Source organism: Dermochelys coriacea, chromosome 9 (genome assembly GCF_009764565.3).
Source record: "Dermochelys coriacea isolate rDerCor1 chromosome 9, rDerCor1.pri.v4, whole genome shotgun sequence".
Lineage (NCBI taxonomy): Eukaryota > Metazoa > Chordata > Testudines > Dermochelyidae > Dermochelys > Dermochelys coriacea.
Window position 1 is genome coordinate 31291606 of NC_050076.1, and position 24344 is coordinate 31315949.

Consider the following 24344-nt stretch of genomic DNA (forward strand, 5'->3'; position numbering starts at 1 on the left):
TCTGTTAGTCTCTAAGGTGCCACAAGTCCTCCTTTTCTTTTTGTGGATACAGACTAAACATGGCCACTACTCTGAAACCTTTATTTCCTTTAACACTGATCATTCACTCACCCTTAGGGTATTCATGGCATCAGATTTCTTGCAAAGTACCCAAGTGGCATACATCAAGTAATTGTTAAATTACCTTGTCTAGCATTCTGGAATCCCTGTGGTGTTCCCATTAGAATGTGCTGTAGGTCTGCACTGCCTCTGCACCTAACATAAGTAGCCTTGTAGAGCACTTCACCTTTCAGCTTTCTCTTCAATACCCCTGGCTTGCAGGAAAATCTGGAAGCATTGCAATCAGCTCCTCCACTTTTCTGTCAGCTCCCCTCTTAGATTGAGGGATTTAGGGGGATTCATTTGATTTGTTTTTGCCAATTATTAAGTTGTGTGCTACACAGTGTGATAAAGGTGCGACTCACAGGATATGAGACTGCGGTTTAATTATTGGTCCCAGTCACAAAGTTATGGGTCAGGTTTATAAAAAGCTCAATATCAGACCTGGTCAAAGTTTTCCATATTATGATCTTGGACAAAAACTGCCAAAAAATAAATCTGATTAAAAAACAAAAAACCCAACAATTTTAGGTTTTTCAACCAACTATAAAGATGGTCAAATTTTCAGCCAATGATTGATGGCATTTTGAAGACAGGTAACGTTTTTGAAAATTCCAGGGTTTTTTGGTTCTCTTTTATTGTGTTCCATTTTGTTTAAACCAGTTCTCCATACTCCTGCCACATGCCATGAGTCAGTATCAACTGATTCCAGTGGCTGTTGCTACAAGAACCATGAGAATTTCTCTTTAGGTCATATGTGACTGACCGTAAGTGCCCTTCAGTGCCAAAGGACCTACAGTTCTATAGACTCCGATCAAGTATGACATGCTTACTACAACAAATACATTACCGACATTGTATTTATCTGTAAAGAGTGTCATGTGAAGTATCAAAGGAAAGCTGGTGAGACACCAGTCAGTAGTATCATTGTGGTATACATAGGGATGGTGTGCAAAGAGTGACGTGTGTGCCAGAACTATATTCCTAAAATATGTTTTAGGTTAATCATCTCGTTTGTCCTACACAAACCATGTTCATTTACCTATCTGTCCAAAGCCAGAGACACTAAAAATTACATTTGCATCCGAGTCAACAGGAAAAGCAAACTGGGAGAAGGATGAAGATGACAGCATGGCATCCGCATGCTGGGACACAGGCAGGGGAAGTGAACTTCTGGAGATACACTTCAAAAGAATACATGGGAAAGATTTATTGGCTTATAAGAAAGGGAGAGAACCATGAAGTTATCTGTCACTGAGGAAACAAAGACCAGTGCTCTTTGCATCTAGGTGGATCCTCAACCATGTGGGTTGGTGATGCAGAAAACTAAGTCAGAAAACTGCTTTAGACAAAGTGTGAAGCCTGCTAAGGTTATATGCAGACTCTTAGGGTATGTCTACACAGCAAAGACAAACCCACAGCTGGCCAGGGCCAGCTGATTCAGGTTCACAGGGCTCAGACTGAGGGGCTGTTTCATTGCTGTGCAGTCTTGCGGTCGCAGCTCTGCAAGGAGGGAGTGTCCCACAGCTCAGATTCCAGTCCGATCCCAAAAGTCTGCAAATTAAAGACTAGCACTAATCACCAGCATTAGTGTCCTGATCTCCACTCCAGAAATGTAGATTAGCACTATTGCTCACTATATATTCCCTCCTTTCCAATATTTCATTAGTTCTCGAACCCATTTAGAAAACTCAGGGGTCAGTGCCTTTGCCAATAAGTTTTTACAGTACTTTACTCTCCTTTCCTTATTTCCAAATGAGATACACATTTCTCTCACTCTACAACATACTTGTCCCATATTGACAGTCATCTCGTTACATACATCACTTCATCTTGTAAGGAGAGAGGCAATGAAGATAGCAGCTTCCTTCTGCAGCGGATGTTTCAGTAAATGGCTTTCCTGCTACAACTCCTCATTTGAGACTTTCCTGAACCTTAACAGAGTAACTAAAGCACAGAAGATTTGATTTACTTTTTTCTGAATACTGTGAAGAAAGCCAGTAATGAACAAGTCCTAACACTAATCAATGCAGAGTTGAATTATATACTTGGTCATTTGAATATTCCCAGATAAACATATCAGAGAAAGAAACTGCTAATGGCTTTCTTCAATCATTTGTTTCTCTTCTCTCTCTCTTACTGCATAGTTATTTTTAATCAATCACAACAAGCACAAGATAAAGTTCAAGGAAAGATGTTCAGAACTACTGTTGGCAAGATTCTTCTCTCAGTTATGTGTGTGTAATCCCACTGAAGTCTGTTCCAACAGTCTCTCACTAAATAATAAAAGGACAATATAAATCCATGGTGTAACAGCACTGACTTCAAAGGATTTAGACACTTTTATTTCCCAAAAACCCAGAGGTAATGAGTCACAGGGATTTGCTTCATTGTAATACGAAGATGGCCCATCTGTGATCTGGATCTATGTTTTTCTGTGCGGTTTTGAAGGTTCAAACCCAATAAAGATCAAGCCCCGTCAACTGCTTTTACCAATTTAATTTACGTACCACTAACTTGGCATTCTGAGAACATTTGGTGAGAAAGATGTCAATTTCATGGTGCAGTCACAAAATGCACATGATGATTTACAAAACACAGATCCCTGAAACTGTACTTCCAGCAATGCTCAGACTTTGGGACTCCATCCCTCTTGTATTCAGGCTGCTCTTGAGTAATTCAGCTATTAGCTGCACCTGCAGGCAAGCCTTTCACCTCAGCTCTATTTTTAGCTCATAGCATGCTATTTATAGCTTGCAACAGCAGCCTTTTTTAAATTTTTATATTGTGAATCTGGGACATGAAGAATATATTATATAGTCGAACAGTCCACTCCACAATCAGTTGAAGACAATAGATGATGATATTTTGGACAACACAACCTTTATTCTGGCTGTAAAATAAGATAAGAAATTTATTAGATGGCTGAGTGGTGTTGTAAAAAGCAAGCAACTGAGATTCAGTAACCGCCTCTTAGGTAGTAACTGAAATATCTGAGACAGATTCACTCCACTGGTACATCAGCAGACTATCCTTCTGGAACAGAAGCTCAATGAAATGAGATAAGCAATCTCTCCTCTACCAGGGGCCCGAAGGCAACCTATGCACCCAAAAGGTAGGCAGGTACAATCCAAGACAGGACAGAACTGGACATTTGTAATTATCTGACAAATGTTTTTTCATTGTAATATGCCAATTTGCTGAAACAAACTTTTTGGGGGAACAGGTCAACTTTTATTGAAGTCATTGGGAATATATCTCAGATCCATGATGGAATTTCTGGTCCAAATCAGAAAGATGGACAGGCAATCTAGTGTTTAGGGCATTCATCTGGAATGTCAGAGTCAGTCTCTCACTCTCTTTCTCTAGCTCTCCAGCTGGAATGGTTCTGCTTTGCATAAGTAATTAAGTATTCATTAGGGCAGGTAGAGACTGACTCAATAGCCCTGTGGTTCTGGGATTCACCTAGGATATGGGAGACTTAAGTTCCAGTCTTTACTCCAATTAATAATTACTAATGCAAAGTAGAGGCTGAGAGAGCCCCAGCTCACAATAGCCTGGTGGTTAAAGGAGTCATCTAGGATAGGCAGATCTGGGTTCAAGTCAGGAAGATTGCTTCAAATCAGGAAGAGCAAGGAGCTGAAATTCTCCCATCTCTTATGTGTGTGACCTACCCACCTAGCTATTCTCAAGGTGGTTATCTTTTTTTGGCCAAAATCAAAACTTTGAAGGGTCTTAGTTGTGTCCAGATGCAGAACAAGAAAATGGTGAAATCTAATAAAAATTCACAAGTTGGCAAACCCCTTTCTTGCCCAACTCTATATGGAACCAAGCAGGCCTGAAGATCCACTGTCTCAGTGCTTCTCCCACTCATTTTCCACAGGCAGGACTTCTCTCAAGGACAAATTTTATTTCAAAGCTGCCCCACTCCAGTAGACATCCAGAAGGCCCCACTTATGCAGAGTTACCCCATAGGCACACTTGTAGGCCACATCTGGCAGCCTGTATGAATGTTACACTTGCCTAAGTACAAATAATTTTTGCACCTTTTGTCACTTGTAATTTATGCACATTTTTGTGACTGAATCAGTTGATGGAATGCTAGTATTTTCAGAAAACTGCGAATGACCCTCTCTCTCTCTCTCTCTTCACCCCCCAGGCAGATTTCCATTATATCACATATACCAGAGAACAACTAAATAGTTTCCTGACAGAACATAAGAATGGCCATACTGGGTCAGACCAAAGGTCTGTCCAGCCCAGAATCCTGTCTGCCAACAGTGACCAATACCAGGTGCCCCAGTGGGAGTGAACCTAACAGGTAATGATCAAGTGATCTCTCTCCTGCCATCCATCTCCACCCTCTGACAAACAGAGGCTAGGGACACCATTCCTTACCCATCCTGGCGAATAGCCATTAATGGACTTAACCTCCATGAATTTATCCAGTTCTCTTTTAAACTCTGTTATAGTCCTAGCCTTCACAACTTCCTCAGGTAAGGAGTTCCACAGGTTGACTGTGCGCTGAGTGAAGAACTTCCTTTTATTTGTTTTAAACCTGCTGCCCATTAATTTCATTTGGTGTCCCCTAGTTCTTATATTATGGGAACAAGTAAATAACTTTTCCTTATTCACTTTCTCCACACCACTCATGATTTTATATACCTCTATCATATCCCCCCTTAGTCTCCTCTTTTCCAAGCTGAAAAGTCCTAGCCTCTTTAATCTCTCTTCATATGGGACCCATTCTAAACCCCTAATCATTTTAGTTGCCCCTTTTCTGAACCTTTTCTAATGCCAGTATATCTTTTTTGAGATGAGGGGACCACATCTGTACGCAGTATTCAAGATGTGGATGTACCATGGATTTATACAAGGGCAATAAGATTCTCAGTCTGATTCTCTATCCTTTTTTAAATGATTCCTAACATCCCATTTGCTTTTTTGACTGCTGCTGCACACTGCGTGGATGTTTTCAGAGAACTATTCACGATGACGCCAATATCTTTTTCCTCATTAGTTGTAGCTAAATTAGCCCTCATCATATTGTATGTATAATTGGGGTTATTTTTTCCCCAATGTGCATTATTTTACATTTATCTGCATTACATTTCATTTGCCATTTTGTTGCCCAATCACTTAGTTTTGTGAGATCTTTTTGAAGTTCTTCATCGTCTGCTTTGGACTTAAGTATCTTGAGCAGTTTAGTATCATCTGCAAACTTTGTCACCTCACTGTTTACCCCTTTCTCCACATCAATTATGAATAAGTTGAATAGGATTGGTCCTAGGACTGACCCTTGGGGAACATCACTAGTTACCCCTCTCCATTCTGAAAATTGACCATTTATTCCTACCCTTTGTTCCCTGTCTTTTAACCAGTTCTCAATCCATGAAAGGATCTTCCCTCTTATCCCATGACAACTTAATTTACGTAAGAGCCTTTGGTGAGGGACCTCGTCAAAGGCTTTCTGGAAATCTAAGTACACTATAACCACTGGATCTCCCTTGTCCACATGTTTGTTGAACCCCTCAGAGAACTCTAGTAGATTAGTAAGACATGATCTCCCTTTCCAGAAACCATGTTGACTTTTGCGCAACAATTTATGTTCTTCTATGTGTCTGACAATTTTATTCTTTACTATTGTTTCAACTAATTTGCCCAGTACTGACGTTAGACTTACCAGTCTGTAATTGCCAGGATCATCTCTAGAGCTCTTCTTAAATATTGGTTTTACATTAGCTATCTTCCAGTTATTGGGTACAGTAGCTGATTTAAAGGACAGATTACAAACCAAAGTTAATAGTTCTGCAATTTCACATTTGAGTTCTTTCAGAACTCTTGGGTGAATGGCATCTGGTCCTGGTGACTTGTTACTGTTAACTTTCTCAATTAATTCCAAAACCTCCTCTAGTGACACTTCAATTTGTGACAATCCCTTAGATTTGTCACCTACAAAAGACAGCTCAGGTTTGGGAATCTCCCTAACATCCTCAGCCATGAAGATTGAAGCAAAGAATTCATTTAGTTTCTCTGCGATGACTTTATCGTCTTTAAATGCTCCTTTTCTATCTTGATCGCCCGGGGCCCAACTGTTTGTTTAGCAGGCTTCCTGCTTCTGATGTACTTAAACATTTTGTTATTACCTTTTGAGTTTTTGGCTAGCTGTTCTTCAAACTCTGTTTGGGCTTTTCTTATTACATTTTTACATTTAGTTTGGCAGTGTTTATGCTCCTTTCTATTTACCTCACTAGGATTTGACTTCCTCTTTTTAAAAGATGTCTTTTTATCTCACACTGCTTCTTTTACCTGGTTGTTAAGCCACAGTAGCTCTTTTTTAGTTCTTTTACTGTGTTTTTTAATTTGGGGGTATATATTTAAGTTGAGCCTCTATTATGGTGTCTTTGAAAAGTGTCATGCATCTTGCAGGGATTTCACTCTAGTCACTGTACCTTTTAATTTGTTTAACTGACTTCCTCATTTTGCATAATTCCCCTTTCTGAGATTAAATGCCACAGTGTTGGGCTCATGAGGTGGTCTTCTCATCACAGAAATTAAGATTTTAGTCCCGCTCTCTCCTGGACCAAAAACACTTTTGTTAAATCATTGAGAGTCAAATTAGGCTGCTTGTTAGAGAAGCCTGATCATTCATTAGCCATTTAGACTCCTGCAAGGAACTAAATACTTCACCATTTGGCTGCTTGGATATTAACAGCTATTGCCTTTTGTTTATATGTAAATACCTAGAATTTGTATTAAAAACCTGTTACAAAGAACAATATATCAAACTATAATTTTGTTTTTGCACAATTTTTCATGAAACTCAAAGTATTCTTGTTAGGCATATTTATAGGGAAAAAAAACCCTAGTCTGTCCCATCACCCCTGCCACCAACAGCAGCATCCCAGCCATCATCCTTGTAGAAGAAAAATAATGCACACCTTTGCCCATCATCAAGATGCAGTAGTTTTTCCTTGAAGCAGCTGTAGATGTGCATTCTCCTGACTCAGAAAACCTTGCAGGACCTGTGGGCAACACATACTGCCATACTTGCTGTGCCACCATTGAAGAGGATGCAGGGCATTCCCTCTGTCACATTACAATCGTAGAGTCATAGAAAAACCCACCTTCTTCTACCACAGAAGAAGCAACAGATGATCTGTCTCTCACCACCACACTGGGGAAGTTTAAGCAGAAATTCTTCAGGGAGACAGTTTATGAGATTGGAGGTAGGACAGGAGCAGAGGGAATCAGTGCACTTGATGTTGCCTAGGGTAACATTTGAGCTGTAGCCAAAGATAAAAGGTATCAGATATATTTTGGATATAGATATGAAATTTACCATTAATTAATGTTGTAACCCAGGCCTACGGGCCTCAGGCCTGTAAAATATTTATCTTAGCCAAATTAGGGCTTAGGAATGTGAGCTATATTATACAGGTAAGTTACATTGATCACAAGCTTGCTGAGTTTGTATGCATGTTTGTGATATGCTGATGTTTTGAAAATAACTGCCGAGTTTAGATAACGGTGCCTACAGGAGATCAGTAGGCACTATTATCCATGACGACCAGCAATAGGTGGGGTGAAATGTTAGAGGCTTCTTTAAAGTAGCCACTTGTAACTATGGTGATAAGGTGACAAAAATATGAATGAGTATAAGGGGAACTAAACAGGTTAGCCTCTGGAGAATGGGGCATTAAAGTGGTGGGGTATGGAAGTTCAAATAAAGAAAAGGCATGAAATGAACTCCAGTGGACATCAGTAGAACACATTATAAAAGCTATATCTCCGCCTGCATACCTTGGGAGGGGGAAGACACCAGGATGACAAGTGGTGGTGGTGGATGATGAGGATTAACTTCAGGTTATTGCACAAGGCGTAGTGTGAGTAATGCAAATAGCATGTATTCTGTATTAGTCTCGCTCTCCTTTACCGGACTGCAGTGTGTGTTCGGTTGGCAAATAAGACTAATTATTAGAGAAAGAGAACAATGTAGTCTATGGTACACTATGAGGTCTCCCTTCTATTTGTAACCTCTCTATTGTAGTGGATCTTGGGGACTGAACTCTGATTAAAGTAGGTGTAAACGTTCAACTTGTGGTGGGCAATTAGTTAAAGTATGGATAAGGCTACAAAACTATAACTCAGCCTTTAAACTGTGCCTCAGTTTCGTGGAGATAACAATGCTTACCTACTTCACCAGTTTGCTGTAAAACTTGGATCATTAAAGTCCACTCTCTACTTGTCTCTCAGATACTATTTTAAACAAACAGCTCACACATCATCTCACTCCACCCCTTCCGTGTCCATCCAGTTCCGTTGTACAGGTACTGGGGGGGAATAAAACTATGGCCTGGCCCTCCAAGGCCTGTTTCCTACTTCACCTTCTAGAGGATGCAAGGGGAGAACAGAGATTCTGCTCTGGAGAGCCCCCATGCAGAGGCATAAGGCGAGCTGAGGCAGGTAACTCCAAGTCCAACATGTTGGGACATCACAATCTGTCCTTAGTGATTTCAACAACAAAACACAGCCAGCCTGGGACAGAGCCAGTAAGAGACCCCTGACAGTTTGACTCTCCATTCTATGATATATATGGTGTCAGGGCCTTGTCATACCTCTACTATATCATTCAATGGAGAAATTTTGTAACAAAGTAACTGACCAGTCTCATAAATGAACAAAAAAAAAAATCATTCAGTTCATGTCAATATCCCAGCTGGCACATACTGCCTTGTGGAGATGCTGGAAGGAGTGCTCAGTCAGTAAAGCCTGAAGGGCATTTATGGGGAGAAAAGGGGCAGTCAGCAACCTGTCACAGATCATAGACAGGTGCCCATGTGGCATGGCTGGAGTCAGGAAGATGCAGGTGTCCAGTTTGACAATTCCTTTGAAACCCCAACAGAAGGGTTAATTAAACAAGAATGGTGTCTTTTAGAAGTTGGCCCAGTACAAGCAACTAAGAGTGCACACAGCAATAATAAAGTCCAGCAATCCCAACCCCTTCCCTATTTTCAGCCTACCACCTTTAAGTTTTCAGAGGCAACTGTATGTATGTGAACAGAAATGCATGGATGCAAAGCCACAGCAGAGGCATTGACTTCTATAACTTAATGCTAATATTCTCCTAAAAGGATACAACGAAAATACATCCTGTGGCACAAAATAGACTCTTCACACCCTCCTGGCCTCCACTGCCCATTATTGCACAGATGTTTTCCAGGCACGTACATGTGAGTTGTGCTTAATGGCATTGAGCCAGCCCTGCCACAGTAATTAACTCACCAGTGGCATTCTCAGCTGATGCTCACATGCATATTTTCTAAATGCTTTTTTCTTTATCCAATATTTCCCACTATAATTACACACAGGGAGAGAATAATAATGCTGTGTGTGACGAATGTGTCTCTATTCATCTAAAACTATTAAGACATAATAAAAGTCAAGATGGAGTAGTGTTGATGCTGAAGGTCTTTTTGCCCTTACAGAAACAATTGTTGAAGGCTTCTAGATTAGAAAAATATGTTTTCTGTATGCCTGGTCTTGGGAGTTTCAAGGACTTCTACAGCTCATTTGCTGCAGAGGTCAAATCCAGTTCATGAAAACTCTCAAACTTAGCTTTAGCTCCTGCAGACTATGAAAGAATAATCCCCTCTTTGCCTATCCATAGAAGATGCCACACACCTGGGGTGCAGCATAATGAAAAGGGATATAACAAGGACAGAGTGAACGAGAGCCATTTCCAATGTGTCAATGACAAAGTCAATTTGAAAATATCCCCACATCATCATACAGGCAGATCTGCCCTCATGTTTTGCGGACAGTCATTTCCAGGCTCTGAACCCCATAGGGAACATATTCCAAAGCTATTGCATCAGTATTCTTTCCTCCTCCATGAGGATGCTACAGAAGGCCATGCATCTATGAAAAGGACACAGGGGTTTCCTGGAAGCTTGCAGCACTTCGGGAAACTTTTATTGACAAAGTATTAATTGCAGTCTCCTCCCCCATGCATCCCTAGTACTTCTCAGTGGCCAACACTAAGGGTGGACCATGAAGGGGCTTAGGCATTGTGACAATCAGTGTTGCAACAACTAACTTTAAGGTGCCTAGAAAAGTGACATGAACAACAGTGATCCACAAAGCCTGCGTGAGGAGCCTATACAATAAATGGAGACAGATAGGTGTCTTACACTGACAGCCAGAAAGCCAGCATGCTAAATGGGGAGCTTCTTAAGCTAAACAATGGAAGATGCTAACCCCCATCCCCTCTCAAAGATAGGCACTAAGCCCAGGTTGCATAGAGATGGCTAGCTTTGCTAGTGATCCACAAAGGTACTCAGCTGCCTAAGCTGCATGTGAACCCCCCACTCCCCAAAAACCAGCCTGAAGAGGAAGAGGAGCACCCCAATAACCTTTAGTCTAGTGGATAGACTACTGAGGGAGACCCCCAGTTCAAATCTCCCCTGCTCCAGGAGGCAGGCACCTGGCTGCCTAGAAGGAGGCTTCAGTACACATGCCCAGAGGAAAACAAACTTATGCACTGGGGTGTGGATCTCAGTGGTGCCTAAAAAAGGAACTTGGGCAACTAAATATCTTTGTGGCTTTAACTCTATGTGAAGGAGCAATCTACTGCAGAAGCTGCGAAAGCCCAAAAATGAAGGGCTAGCAAAACAGCTAATCCAAAAGAAGCATCTTCACTGTATTAAAGCCTTCCTTTGATACCTTTAATGAGGGAAAGGCTCAGAAGGATATAAATGCAGAGCTGGGTTTCTCTCTCTTATCATTTATATTATAAAGCCTTAAACCAGCCCTGAACTCCAGTCCATACAAGTGCAGGGACCCACCGGCACAGACTTCATTACAGGATAAAGGGATGAAGAGATCTAGGCACACTTACCTCAGGGAAGCTTTTTTTTTTTTTTTTTTTTTAAAGATACTGTACTAGGTTTCCTCTAGATCAGCCTACAGCTGTTTTGTTGATGGGACTCTATGTATATAGATCATGTGAGACACCAGAAGAAAGTAGCAGATTTATAGCCTCACACAGCACCACATAGTGGAAAAACATAGCACTGCAGCTTCACATTAAGGTGATTGGGGAAACTGCCAAAATGTTAATTAATGTACCCAATTTTAATCTTCTTGATTGCTATCTGTGTTTTCATGGATGACTGCTGTTTGTGGTCTCCAATTAAAAATAACCACCTATGCAGTTAAAACGATGAAAACCATGAAAAAAAAAAGATGGATGAGTCTGATTGGATGAAGGTAAAGGGAGGAGGTGCCAATGAACCTACAACACTGGCATCTAGCGAGTAACTCAGGCAAGAGCCCAATGCCTCCAGGAGCTCAAGAGAGTATGTGTGCCAGCCTAACATCATCTCTGAGGGTAAGATTTACCTGCATTTAGTTACCTACTGTATTAGGCTTAGACTTGCATGTTTTTGTTTTATTTTGCTTGGCAATTTACTTTGTTCTATCTGTTAGTACTTGGAACCACTTAAATCTTACTTTTTATATTTAATAGAGCACCATTTCCAGCATGCAGGCTACCTCCTCTCTCAGTTCTGCTGCCCAAAAGGCGAGGTGTGAAGCCATGTCCTCAGGGATTCCCTCACATTTTGTGGTGGCTATATATTACTCTAGGCATTAACCTTGCTGTGTCCTTTTGCTAGCCGAGTACAAGAACTACCACTGTGCAAGGGGGGGAAGATTCCTTGAGCGCTCTCACTACTGGACAATATATGTGCTTAGCAGGACACACGTTGGGTCAAATGATTCCCTTCACATTCCACTCTCGCCTCCTATTTGAGCCAACAATGAGGTCACCATGTTGACTTTGTGACATTAAGATTTTGCTGCAAGAATTTACAGAAGGTGGATTTGAAGTGGAAACCTATTGTTTTAATATCACCACAAAAATCTCAGAGGCACACCAGGAAAATACTGCACATGCACCATATTTTTGGTGGTTTTGTTCCTGGGTAAAGGGTCCTTTCAAGTGTATTTTATCCCAGAAAGAAGAAGTTGTCCCTGAGCAATTTCATACCACATTTGTTTATTAAAATCACTTCTTCTGAGTGGGACACTGCAATTTCTAAACTTCTGAAAAAATCAAAGGAATGATGTATGAATCCATTTCAGTTGTATTTGAAAGAGTATGATCTTCCAGGCATTATTAACGAGGGGCACCTTTAAATCTCTTTCTACATCTATTTGGTCTTACTTAGTCCTTTGTTAGTCAAAAGAGTATAGACTTCAACTGGAGTCTTGCCTGATTAAAGATGGAGATCTCAGTCCAATCCCCACTGAAGTTGGGATTTGGACTAAGCACATTAGTAGCATTACACCATAACTGCAAGTTAAAAAAAATGAAGAATTTGTAATGCACTCAGGTGACAAGAAATTGAACCTGAGAGTGTCTAGGGATGTTGAATGCATACATACAGGCATTTTTTTAAAATCTGTACATATACTGGATTTAGTCATACAACTCCTATTAAAGCTAATGGGAGTTTTCCTGGGTGCACCACTCACCGCTTGTCTGGCACCTCCTCCTGGTCACTCCGGGGATTAGCTCTCCAGGTAAACATGCCTTCCCATGATCACATGCTATCATAGATCTTCAGCTCCTCTTTTGTCCAGGAACCAGTGTCTTCTTCATGACCCAGCTCTCCAGCTAGGTCAATCAGCATTTTCCCCCTTCCAGGATACAAGTCCTTCAAATTCTCCACAACTCCCACAATGACCCAGGCATTCTTCTAATTCCCTGCACAGTTGGTCTATATACTATTCCCTCAGTGGCAGACAGGCAACCCAGGCCCACCCATTACTCTAAGTTCCAATCCGAGGATCCTGCACCCAGCAGTTCTGGGCTTTCCTCTCTCAGCCATCGCTATTCCTTCCCTGGACTGCTTTCTACAACTCCTGGTTCCCTTCCTTGCTCTGGGTATACCCGCTCCAAACCCTGCTCCCAGGGAGCAACTGCCTTTTCCCAGCAGCAGTCATTGGTTGGTTGCCAGCTTCCTAGCTTTATAGGTTCCACCTGTTCCTGCACAGCTAAGCCTGCTTGCAATCAGTTCCTGCTCCCTGGCTCTCCCTCCAGGTGCAGCCTGTGGAGTTAATAGGCCTACCTGGCCATCTTAACCCCATCACAGGGAGTTGCATGAATAAATATTTACAAGTGTAGCTAGAAACATATCTCAGGTAGTTCTCCCAACTTGAATCCCTCACCAGATCAAAAGTTGATGCAAGCACCAATATAAAGTTTCAACTGAAGAGAAGTGAAAAAGTTGTTTCAAGGAAGATCACGCTTTCTCTGTGGAAAGCAAATAAATTGTCTGACCAAAATTCCCTTATCTATCCCTTGACTACAAATGCCAAAAGACACTTTGCCACCTAAGAAACAATCTTGGTTCACTGAATTCAGGTTGCAAGTAGTAGAAATATTTGAATCTTCTAATTTAAGGCAGAATACTACATTTCAATAATTTATCAAAATCAAAGATAAGTCATTTGTCCATAAAGTATAGGTTTGGGGTTTTTTTTAACAAACCAAAACAAAATCTCTTCTAAAGGGACTATTATTTTCACTGCCTTCTTAATGAATCACCATGTGTGTGTTTTTTTCCTCACTGAAAAATAAGTTTTCACTAATGCAACATAAATTGGCAATCCAAACTGTACAGTCTTATCTGAAAGAACATGAGAATGTTGTTGTTTTTTCCCTTGGAGAGTTGAAGTTTCCAGTTTTAACCCTGGCTATTTTGAATCTCACATACTTCAATTTTATTCAAGTAAACAAACTTGGAATCCTTATTTATTTTACTGTTCAAAGAAGTGTTACTGCATTTACAATCAGTCTTAGAAGCACCTTAAGCTCTCACTGGACTTCTATTTGAATACATCAGCAGCATTTTTAAGGAGTAAAAGAGACAAAAACAATCATTATAATAATATTGACTCCAAAAAGAAAGGGATCCCGAATATTTAATTCCTAGTCTTCAAAGCAGATTCAAAGTTACGTATAAAGCAAGTCTATGATTTCTTAAAGCTATTCACAGTCTGGTGAAACTCCCTCTAAATTGTAATTTAGAATGAAAATAATTCCCAGGATACCTTTATTAAAATAAATTCACCTCATTTTAATTTACCTCCCAGAATAATGGAATATTTCATATTTACTATGCACATCCACGAGATACCACAATTTCCCACTAACATGCCTCTCTCATTGTCTAAAGCAGGTATTTAAATGCATCAAAAGGTTGTTGTCAAGGCATGAAAACCTGTTTGACCAGGTTCAATCAATGTAAGGAGATAAATCACAAATCTTCCCAGTAAGATCTTCATTAAAATCTTTAATCAGCACTGTGGCGAGCTATAAGATTATACAAACTACAATAATCTGGCTCTAGTCTTTGAAATATAAAGGGGATATTTGCACATTTAGTAGTTTGCTTCCAGATAAAGCTTAGTTGAATATCAGCACTTCTAGGGCAGTAAGTGAAGGTATTATTTTGTAGTGTTCTGCTCTATGTACTATCAAGCAAAATGCTTTTCTATTTTTAGCTTTCATACAGTCTCATTAGTTTATTATGAAGACACATGGACTACAGATTAATGAGCTTCTCTTTGCCACTGATAACTCAAAACATAACGGGCCTGATTCTCATTTAAACCTCTCTCCTACAAAACCCCAGCAGTGTAAAAGTTCCTTAATATCAGTAGACATGTAATTTATGTCTACTTTAAGGTCACTTTACACTCCCAGAATGGTTTAAAGAAGCTTAGTGTAAATGAAAATCAGGCCTGAGGTTTTATCAGAAAATTTTAACCTGAACATGACAAACTTGTTCTTAGATTGGTAGTTTTCAGAAACTACCCTTTTTTGGGGCCCCAGTTGACTTGGATTCAGATCATTAGAAAACAATAGCTTATTTTCCTGCCATAACAATAAAAGCCAAAAGTATAGCTAATTCAAATTCCATTTTGAGATCCTGTTTCAATGCTACATGATGGGCCTGATCCTGCAAGGAGTGGAGATCCCTCAAATACTATTAGCAGATCTCAAGATGAAATGTGAATTAAAGGTTTCAGAGTAGCAGCCGTGTTAGTCTGTATTCACAAAAAGAAAAGGAGTACTTGTGGCACCTTAGAGACTAACAAATTTATTAGAGCATAAGCTTTTATTAGAGCATAAGCTTTCGTGAGCTACAGCTACAAAGTGAGCTGTAGCTCACGAAAGCTTATGCTCTAATAAATTTGTTAGTCTCTAAGGTGCCACAAGTACTCCTTTTCTTTTTGTGAATTAAAGGTCAGTGATAGATAAGAGCAGTCAGCACCTTGCAAGATGTGGATTGAGTCCTAATTCTACTTTAGGGTCAACTTTAGAGCAATTGTACATTAAGTGAGTTAGCATTCATTTGTTATCACACTCCCAGCAGGTATCTTGAAGTTTATATGGCTCATTCTATTGAGTTTTGTTAAGATTCCCATACCTCCTGTGAGCTTATTGAGATGTTCAGATATAAATTTAATATTTAACTTAATTTACCAGAAGTCATTATTTGTCCCCGACCTCTCTGGACAGAATAAAAGTGCATAATAATGATGCCATCCTCTTTTAACACAAAATATACAGGACCAAATCCTGCTCCAGCAAATGAAGTCAGTGGGACAACCTTTCATAAGTCAGGCGGCCAGAGTTGGATTGTATCTATGGTACTAGAACCAAATACTGTAAACTATATTTTTCATGTATAGCTCTATAAACTCTCTTACACTTTCCTGTGTTTGTGTGTAATATCAGAAAGATAGTTTTAATTCAGTAATATCACTATTTTAATTATAATTAATCAATTAAGCTTTAGTTGAAATTGAAAGCAAATATCTATTGACTACATCTGGAGTGGGGCCATTACTAATATATTGAAAATGGACTATAGAGACTTTTTTTCTACAAATCTTGTGTTCAGATCCTACCCAAGTATGTAGGGATTGAAAGTTATAACCTTCTGATGTTGTTTAATGGTGTGCAAAATATGAGTTAGTAGTCTAGTTCCATGTCTTAGTGGGCAAAATCACACCACACAATCATAACTACCTTTTTTGCATTCTCTGTAAAGAGGTCAAAGAATGAATACATATAGAGACTGAACTCTGCTCTTGTCCCCAGAAATGACTGTTCTGAATCAGAAATGAGGCACACTGGCAGGATATGGAGAAGCTTGTACTGGTAGTGCTCTCATCTCTTGTCTATGAGTAAGTAGAGCACTTCATTCAGGAAGGATGTCAATCAGCAATTTTCACAACCACAGCAATCAGTTCAATACATGCATGTATATCAGGGATTGGATACCTTTGGCATGCAGCCCATCAGGGAAATCCGTTGGTGGGCCGGGACGGTTTGTTTACCTGCAGCATCCGCAGGTTCAGCCACTTGCAGCTCCCACTGGCCGCGGTTTGCCATTCCAGGCCAGTGGGGGGCTGCGAGAAGCGGCGTGGGCCGAGGGATCTGCTGGTCGCCACTTCCCGCAGCTCCCATTGGCCTGGAACGGCAAACTGTGGCCAGTGGGAGCTGCGAGTGGCCGAACCTACAACGCTGCAGGTAAACAAACTGCCAGTGGATTTCCCTGACGGGCCACGTGCCAAAGGTTGCCGATCCCTGATATATATAAATGACATCCTTGAACAGCCCAATTCCTGCCTACTTGATTTATAAAATAGGTATTTGGGAAGAGGACAATCTGAGAAATTGATCTTTTTATAACTAAAAATTGGCTTTTCTTCCATGTTCAGAGTGACAGTCATAGTTGGCCATACTTCAGGAAGTCTACCACCCAGCAACTTGTCCTGTGCTTGAGCTTATGAGAGATTTGTAAACAATTTAAAAAATAACAATGGCCCAAATGGTCATAAATGAGGGGTTACATTTAGGTATCTAAATCCATATTTAAGCTTCTAGAGCAGTGGTTCTCAACCTTTTGGGGCTCAGGATCAATTTGTAAATGTTTATGGCCTGTCGTGACCCAGTAAATAGTTTGTGGGTGAAGGCCCTGGGATGGTTTTGGTCAGATCCTGCCCCCGGGGGGGGGGTGGGTCCTGCCTGGCACTCACCCAAGGGTGGCATCTCCTGTAGCTCCTATCCTGTGGGGTTGCCTGGGCTTCAGCAACGGAACCTCTGGGGTTGCAGCACTGTTCGGATTTGTCCCCGCCCCCCTGACTGGACCAAATTTGTGTGAGTAGAGTTGTGACCTGTCTCATGGGGTGCAAGGCCAAATTTGAGTGAGTGGCACATCTCGACTCCCATCATCATGACAGCTGAGACAAACCTGAGTGGTGCTGGGACCCCAGGGTTTGCAGTGCCTGGAGCAGGGAGGTAAGCCCAGCCAGCCCCTGTGACAGGAGTCACAGGAGCTGCCACACGATCTTTTGAAACATTCTGGTGACCCAATTTTAGGTCCAGACTCACAGGCTGAGAAACCCTGATCTAGAGAACTGGCTTGGTTTTAAGAGGCTTTATCTGTTGTGCTTTATGGTATTTTTCAGTGAGCACACATTTCCATATGGTTCACTATTTTACATTAAGCATTGCTTTCTCTTAGTGTAACAGTGAATGGAGGTACCTTCTGCAGCACTGCAGCTTCAGTTTCTGTTAGAGAAAATAATCGTTGATTACAAGTCAACACTATATTTTAACAAAATGTCAGAAATTCAAAACTAGAAGAAAATGAGTTCTTCTGAATCACATATATAGCAAAAGACCAGCTCCACATATGGAAATTATCAAAAGGTCAGACATAAAAAGCATCAGTTCATAAATACTAATTAGTGCCTTGCCAATGATTGCATGATAACATTTACTGATGTATAATTGAATACCAGAGATTTAAAAAATAGAGAATGTGGATAGATTTAATAATTCATTCCTCCCACGCTAATCAGGGTTTCTGTCTATTTCATCTAACACAATCAAAATTAGGTATGTATTCTTCCTTTCTCTTCTTCCTTTGTGAGTAACAAGCCATGATTATGTTTCTTTAATACTCCCATATTAAAAGCTAAGGTGGGGATGGGGGGAACACACTCACTGTAATGAATGTAGCAAAAACGTTTGAAACCATATTAAAATTAAAATTGTTTCTGTTTATATATTTTTGCTTCACTATTTTGTATCACTGAGGTTCTTTGTTTTAGAACACAATATGAGCTCCAAAATATCCTATTCAAGTCTACATTTTTTCAAAATGATACGCTTGGTATTCAGTCCATTTTTATTTTGGTACTTTTGTATTTCTTTATTTTAAGAGGCATCATTTGCTACCACTTAAGCAGCATCATAGGTGAGGGTATTACATCTCAGTTTTTGTAGTTTTCTAATAAGTGTAAGAATTATAAAGAATTGAGTCAATACAGTCAGTTAGTTGTGCAGTTTATAAGTCATGCCAAGTCGTAACTGTGTGGGCTGAAGGACCCAGACCTGGAGGCAGATACAGTGAGCCCATTAGTCTTTTTACTGCGGAAAAAGGATATGAGGAGAATGACGTGCATTGAAAAGGAGGCTAGGCATGTGGGTCACTATGCCCCTGAAAAGCATGGCTGTAGATAGTGCAGCAAGGAATCTGAGGGGCCCACAGAAGAACTGCAGGATGGCCTTGTGGGGCAGATTTTTCAAAGGGCTTAATACCCAGCAATTCCCAATAAATCTGCCTGAGCGTTTCTGAAAACTTGGCTTTTTTATTTATATGAAGAAATAGGAGTTTAACATTTGAAAAGCTGGCCTCAATTGTGAGTTCTGAGACCTCCCCAAACATTCTGGCCATAATAGCAAAGAGACCATACTCTCTGACTTTTATGTAACCAGTTAACAACTAAGCAGCACAACTTACATTTCAGATTCTGAATTTTGAGTTGCAAGGCATAGAACAAATAAAATGGACAAAAATGTTGTTGAATAATTTTAAATAATGAATAACATTTATATATCTACATTGCAAGTGATAGTGAATTTGCATTTTGTGAACAGAAAAGAATAAAAACTTGATTCAACAAATTTTGTTTTCAACAATTACTCCCTCAGCTATCCTCTCCACATTCATGATCTCTATCACAACAGTCTGACACCAGAACTGGGACACTAGGGATGTCTAATAACCTTGTCAGACATGTAGCAAAAGTAGTAAGCCAGTATATCAGGTACACCAGCAACCTGTGACTGGACTATCATAGAGGCATGTCTGTCTTGTACTAAGGCCTGGATCTTGCAAACCTCTATGCATGTGCTTAACTTTAAGCATGTAAATAGTCCTCTTGACTTCACTGGGACTACTCACATGCTTAAAGTTAACCACATGCATAAGGGTTTGCAGGATCAGGGCCTTTGTTTGCTTTAGTAAATGACTGAGCATGGTGCCTATATAAAGTAATAAAACAATAATTAGTGACAAGCATTGTCTGCAACTGCTGAGATGCTACTTGTTCCAGAATTGCTCCAGGGTCCATCCCCTATCATCTGCAATCATTTGTACTGTCAGCACACTGTGCAATGCAATGCTGATGCATTGTGCTAGCCACACTACTGTTCTATGCAGGGCTGGCTCTGGGCACCAGCAAAACAAGCAGGTGCTTGGGGCGGCACATTTCTAGGGGCGGCATTCTGGCACCGGCCATGCCGCCCCTAGAAATGTGCCCTGCCGCCCCAGCTCACCTCCACTCTGCCTCCGCCTGCTCCCCTAAGCGCGCCACCACTTCTCCCGCCTTCCTCCCAAACTTGCTGTGCATGAAACAACTGTTTCGCGCGGCAAGCCTGGGAGGGAGGGAGGAGAAGCCGAGCGGCGGCGCGTTCGGGGGAGGCAGCGGTGGTGGAGCAGAGGTGAGCTGGAGCAGGGAGCAGTTCCTCTACCACCACCACCCCATTACTTCCTGCGCTTTCACCCCCACCCTCGCTTACCTCCGCTCTGCCTGCTCCCCTGAACGCGCTGCCTCTCCCTCACCTGAGAGGGACAGGGGAGAAGCGGAGTGGTGGCATGTTCAGGGGAGCAGGTGGAGTGGAGGTGAGCTAGGGTGGGGGGTTGCATGGGGGGGAGCCGCAGGAAGCAATGTGGGGGGTGAGAAATGCGGCACGCCCGGGGGGGGGGGAAGCGGGGCCGGGGATTTGGGGAAAGGGTTGGGAAGGGGCGGAGTTGGGATGGAGCCGTGGTACGGAGCCATGGGCGGGGTGGGGTACGAAAAAAAAAGTGAGGGCGGCCAAAAATTTTTTTGCTTGGGGTGGCAAAAATCCTAGAGCCGGCCCTGGTTCTATGGAAAGTAGGCCCACTGTTTATGCTTAGGGTTATGGTTGTTGCATAATACACAAAGTCCTAAACGCCCAGGTGACACTGAGATCAGTTGAATCTTGACAGCTTAACCATTGTGTGATGCTGGCAGGCCAGATGCTAGCTCTTGCCAAGGCTGTAGGCATTAGCTAAAAACTGACAGACTCATAGCTGGAGACCCGATCAGTTCACTTAATATATAAGTGTTGCTCAAAATGGGTATTAATCTTATACGAATGTAGTTAGTCTTTAGACTCGATCGAAAGCTTGTAAGTTGCTGCATGTGTTAGCTTCACTTGTAAAGTCTATATTCCATGCTATAAGACAATATGTACGTTTTGCTTTATAACTCTAAAAATATTAGAGTTGCGGGAGAATCGTCCCGCCCATCCAAGAGGACTATCAAAATTTAAGTGGGCCATTATAAGACACAAACTTTAATTGGCCCATCCACTCATGGAGAAGTACATGCAGAAGGCCTTGTCACATTGCTTTGAATGCTGGAAGAGGGAAATAAAAATAGTTGATGTGAAGGTTTTTGCTGTTTGAACTCTCACAGGGCCAGAGAGACCAAACTAAAGCCAGACGTGCCCGGGGTTTCCTCCTGGGTCTGCCCTGAAAGATACTTTGAATTGACAGATCACTACAACTCTGTCACTCTTAGGGTTTAGATGGTAAGTCATTTGTGTGTATATGTTTCCTTGCTTTAACTTGTAAATAACTCTATTTCTTGTTCCTCGTTAATAAACCTTTAGATTGGCTATGGCATTGTCTTTGGAGTAAGATCTAGGGTACCAATTGATCTGGGATAAGTAATTGATCTCCTGGGACTGGAAGCAACCTGAATATGGTGCGATTTTTGGTGTAAGTGGACATTTATCACTATGTCCAGTTTGCTTGGGTGACAGAATAGACTAGAGAGTCTAAGGGGACTGTCTGTGACTCCATGGTAAGAGTGGTATAGTGATCCAGGAGTTCACATTTCTTACTGGCTTGGTGAAATATATTTATAGAATATACCACCAGTTTGGGGTATCTGCCCTGCTTTTGACAGTCTGCTCGAAGGAAGGCACTCACAATCATGAGCCAGTCCGGACAGCATGCCACATTATATTTCAGGGATTTAGAGGGGGCCTATATTTTATATAATAAATGGGAAACAGTTTTATAAACACTCATGAAAACTGATTTTTATACCCAAAAAAGAGCCATGATTTGGCAAAAACAAAACAAAAAATGAAAATTAAAGGGGAAAAATATATCAGCACACAAAACCAAATCTCCTAGTATTATTATTTTTGGCAGTCTGTATCATTTATAATAATTTCTATACCAAATGAAGTGGAATAAATATGTCTAATAAATCCAGAGTGAATTTCACTTTAAATAGTTTTCAGAGTAGCAGCCGTGTTAAATAGTGTCAATAAAATAGTTAAAAAAGTGTAGATAAAATCCTATCGAACGAGAAACAATATGTACATCCTAGCCAAATGTTCTGGAATTAAACTATTTCTCTCCCAGGAAGCCAACCTGTGTATGACATGTGAGAAGCAGCCTTGGTGACATAGTCATCTCTGTGGGCCTCCAGCAAGATACTGCAATCTCTACTGGCTCATATCTCTTGTGTCACAAGTGAGCTTTATGTGGGTTAATTCAGTAAAGGGACTTCAGAGCCCACTGGCAAAAAGCACAAAGCAAAAACAACCCTTCAAAATCACTACTTACTGTTTTTATAACTATGCGTGGTCTAATAAAGGATACATTGGCTATAGGGGAGGCAAACTCAGATACTAACACTTCACAACACTCTTTCTCCCAAACAGAATAGCAACACTTGTACCAATAAGCACCGCCACATCAAAAGAATTTTCAAACGACACCACTGCCCCCTTCAATTTACCTTCCATGGCCTTGCTCCAATTAATTCCGTTAAAACTAAACTCAAAAGAGTTGTGAGTCTAATACAAGTGGTTCACAGTATTTGTAAATTAATCAGAACTGTACAAGTAGAAAGCACTGTAAGGAATTTTATCAAATGTGTCTCTTTTTCTTTAGTTGAAATACCAAAAGCTAGTAATACAGATTTGTAAATTTTCTAATCTACTAGTAAAAGCATCATACCTGGCACTGGAAAATACTTTATAATACCCTAAAAGTTGGCTGTCTTTTATTCTATCATTACAATGATTCTGCTTCTCTGTTCCAAGAGGGTACCATCTTTTGAGCAATTCATCTTTTACCTTGCACCTCACCCTGATGATGTATTAATATAATACATCATCAGTGAGAGCTGTCACTGCAATGATGTATTAGTATAACACATCTCCATTTTGCCCTCCAAAGAGACACTATTCCCCAGATTAAATTTTATTATCTTGTGAAGGAGGAGCCTAGAAGGGAACTGAAGGATGGGAAGGAATGTACCCTAGACACCAAATGCCACCACATCTAAATATTTTGAGTTAGTCATAGTTTGCTCTCAGCCCTATGTATGGAGTGGTGCCTAGTTGGGCTTCCCCAGGAGAATCCCTGACCAGCAATTGTCACACATGGCCCCTTAGATCCTGGGTGGAAATTAAGGGTACATCTGGGAAGGTGCAATTTAATTTTACTAGCTGGTGACCAGGGGGAGAGAGGTAAGCAAGGCTGCCTGTTCCCTCCTGCATTTCCTCACCCACTTACTTGTAGGGGGCAGTACCAGATACCATGTAACCAGTAATGGTCTGCACCAGACTCAAGATTCAGGGAGCTCTTGCATGTCTGAACACAGGCGTGGAGGACTCTGCTTCCTTTTACTCTCCTGCAAATAAGACAAAGTCACATCCTAATCCTTAAGAATGCATATCACCATCTTAAGGTTAATTGTCCCAACAAATGTATTGCCGTTTATCTAATGGCCCCCATTCTCGGAGCACCTCACAATCATCAATTTACGTAACGTCATAGCCCTGCTGCACATTAGGGCAGTACTGTTATCCCCATTTTACAGCTGGGGCACTGAGGCACAGCCACACTTGCTTCAGGTCGCTCGGTGGCAGAGCAAGGAATTGAGCTTCAGTCTTCCAAGTTGCCAGCTAGTGCCCTAACTGTTAGACCATCCTTTGTACTATGCACTTGAAAAAATATGGGTAGATACCAGGCTCAGAACCTGTGAAAGGAATAAAGGGGAGGGCAGAAATAGTAACAATGTGATGGACCAAAGCTATGGAAAGATACAAATATTTTCAGGGCAAAATTTCTTGATTAAAGTTAAAAGCAGGCGATTAGCAAAACTGTTCCATCTGGTTGACTTTATATCACCTGGGACTGTCAGAAGGAGCAAACAAGCACAACACCAAGAGTATTTCTTAAAAATCTTTTTCTACCATGATGTTCAGAGTTGAGGTCTTTTGTAGGGCTTAGAAGCAGAAAAACACCTCATCCTGCCCAGCAGACTTCAGCATTTCAGAGGCAAAGATGTTAAGGAGAAACAGAGAAAAAATTGCGATGGGCCAAAGATTCAGCTCTTGGTTCTGTTAATCTGACCAATTTAATTCATCACTGCAATTGCTCTGATTTGCACTAGTGTAATTCAGAAGAATCTAGCCATTTGTTTTGCAATGGACTCCTATGAACAGGTTTTTCAATTGTATTAATAGAGCTCCTCAGCATCCGAAAAAGAAAAAAATCAGCATTAAGGGAAAAAATTGCTTTGCTTTGCTCAGTTCTTCATGCCTTCAAACATGATTTAGTAATAGGTTTCCCCATATTGCTGATAAAAGGCTCCAAAGTCAGCTGTGCTGAGATACTCCACACTGATTTTAAGCAAGCTATGTTTTGGGTTTTGTTTTCCTTTTTTTTTCTTTAAATATAGAATTGTTTGGCTTGTACAACATTTTCTTAGTATAATAGCACATCACGCAAGTGCCACACATTGCCTCTGGGCAA

The 24344-nt window shown here is 41.0% G+C and overlaps 1 long non-coding RNA gene across 1 annotated transcript in view; it reads right to left on the bottom strand.

Annotated features, from left to right (window-relative positions):
* Positions 1-13088, bottom strand: part of LOC122455871 — a 59083-nt gene extending 45995 nt beyond the window's left edge. Inside the window, exon 1 of the long non-coding RNA XR_006274374.1 lies at positions 12640-13088. This is a non-coding gene — a long non-coding RNA (uncharacterized LOC122455871). The remainder of the gene's footprint in view (positions 1-12639) is intronic.
* Between the last annotated feature and the right edge of the window lie 11256 nt (positions 13089-24344).